Source organism: Uloborus diversus, unplaced genomic scaffold, assembly GCF_026930045.1.
Source record: "Uloborus diversus isolate 005 unplaced genomic scaffold, Udiv.v.3.1 scaffold_737, whole genome shotgun sequence".
Classification (NCBI taxonomy): domain Eukaryota; kingdom Metazoa; phylum Arthropoda; class Arachnida; order Araneae; family Uloboridae; genus Uloborus; species Uloborus diversus.
Genome location: NW_026558942.1, coordinates 89,911 through 92,649, shown reverse-complemented (window position 1 = coordinate 92,649; position 2,739 = coordinate 89,911).

Genomic DNA, 2,739 nt, shown 5'->3' with positions numbered 1-2,739 from the left:
TAGAAGTTCCTGTTTGTACTATTTATTTATTTTTTCTGTCTTTTCCATTTCAAAATAGCTCTAAAGCATTATTTCAGCCAAAACTTCACCTTACTACTTCTTACGCTTGATTAATTAAGATTTTTAGTGATGCATTATATGTCTGCGATGCAATGCGTAGTGTGTATAATTCTTCACTCAAGGAGAATTTTTAAATAAAAGGAAAAAAATGACTAAAGAAGATACCAAGAGAATTTACGAATGTAAACATAAAACAGTTCTTACGCTACCACACTTTTTAGCATTATGCTTTAATTAGGACAAAAGTATTTGGAGTGCAAACATAGACAGTACAGTAAAAATAGGGGTCGGACCCAAACATTCCCCTAATTTTTTTTTTAACATGTTGCAAATTGTTTTATTACCCTTCTCATAAGGACAAGTAAAAAGTCCCACTCCATTTTGAGTCGGGTTTCAGAATGGAAGTCATCAAAATATTGCTATTTTGAGTATTTTTTCAGAATTTTTAGAGTGCATTTCAAGTGGTAATATTATTTCATACTAAATTTAAAAGCATTAAATTAAAGGTGTTCACCTTCCAAGTAGGTTGGCACAACCCATCATATAATGAACGATTGTGTTTTAGGAACTTGAATTTGGTGGGAGATTATTGGGAGTGGTTATCGGACTTCCTTTCTATTTCCTCCCCAACTTAAATATAGTCTAAAACTGCGTTTTTATATCTTCAATTACGGAAAAAAAGGACAGGAGGAAGCCCTCCGACACCCCTATTTCTGACTGAATATTATCCTTCGGATTAAATTTATATTGCTAGTAATATGACTAATATGACTATCCATGCGCTAAATCAGGAGCTAAATCTTTTCTCTGTCTCTCTCTATATATAAATTGGAATATGCGTTTGAAACAATTAAGGGGCCGTCAAATGCGTACCCTCCCCCCGCCCCCAGTTTTTTGACCTAGCCACTGCCCTGGATCACAAGCAACCAAAAGTTCTTCGATTTTAAAACCATTTTTTTTTTCAAAGCAGACAGCTGAGTCGAAAGCACCGACAGTAAACACCGCACGATTCTTACAATGAATCACTTGATAAAATAAAAACTTGGGCTGTGACGGCACGTGAAAGTATCATCCATTTATGTATCCGGAACAGCGATCAGACCAGCATCAAATTTCCCAAAGTGTACTCACCCTGGAATCTTGATATAGATTCCTCAACACTTGCCTTTCCTTCTCTTTCTCAAAAACAAATGTTCGCTATATCACTGCTACATCGAAAACCCATATCCATTATATTTATTATCTAAATAGGTAATAGAAAAATAATAAAAATAATTTTTCCTTTGACTATTACTTGAAAAGTGATTAATTAGTGTATAAGTATACGGAGTTCATTTTCTAATCTCGATTGCACGATTTTTCGTGCTATCGGCTCTTTCTCTTCAAAGGAGATGAAAGCTAAACCACTACTGCCGTCTATTGACATTCTAGTAAGAGATACTTAGTGATTTTAACCATTTCGAAAAAAATTTCTGACGGGGAAAAAATGCATATTTGAATTAAAATATCTTTATCATGTATCGCAACTATTAGAATAGAAAGGAAGTACTAAAAATATTTCAGGAGAAATGAAAAAAATTTCTTTTGGCAATATTTTTAAGTAAGTAATTTTACCGTGTTGGATTTATTTGGAAAAAATTCGTACTATAATCATAACCTCTTTTTTTTTTTGGCTAAAAGTTTTAAAACTCTAAACTTTAAACTTTGGAACACAAATCACATGTGTAGTAAAGACTGTTCGGCTGTAGCTTAGTGCATTTTTCATGTGCCCAGCCCTTACACGTTTGTCATTGGATCCAATCTTCTTCAAATGTCTCATTACAAATTATGCCGAGTGTCAGTTCTTCGTTTTCCTGCGGCTCATCATCATGCTTTAACATTCTTTTAGTGTTTTCTTTGTTTTTCATTTTAGGTTGAACTATTTTTTGTTTCTTTGGTTTCAGTTTTCCCCATTTCTCTTTTTTTTTTTTTTTTTTTGGCGCTTCTCTTCTCTCAATCTTTTTTTCTCCTCTGCTAAATTTTAAAACTTTTTTCAACAAGTCCAACTTTTTCAATGGCTTCTTTTATGTTTGTTTCATCCCATTTATGTCGTGATTTTTCCATTTCAACGTGTTGGACAAAGAGAAACACCGTCTGTAATTTTGTTTTTGACAGTAACTTTGTCCGATACAACCCGAAATTGATTTGTCCGATACAATTCGACTGTAAAGCTACAGTTGTTTAACCATAACTAGGTTATTACTTAAGCTAGACACTTTTATAGTTCATAATACTTAGATTAATATACTATCAGTCTAAAGGTATAACAATGAAACAATATAACTTACTCTATGTGCAAATATATGCCCCAGAAGTTAAGTTCCTGCACTGCAATTCTCTCAACAAACAAACAACTAGCTTTGCACACCAGAACGAACGGTTGATTTGAACCAATATGGCGTCTGCGGCTTTCTTCCCCAGTACGGCACACTATGGTGACCCAGTGCGTGCTGTTCCTAGGCGGAGGAATTAAGAACAGCCCTTGTCCGATACTACTCGCTGTCCGATACTAAACGACCTTCCCCTACTTAGAAATTTGTTGTTTTTGTAAAAAAGACTAGCGGTATTTGCATGGCTTTGCCCGTAGTAGAAAATTAAAAGGTGATTTGATTCGCCAGTATATTTACAAATACTGGATGA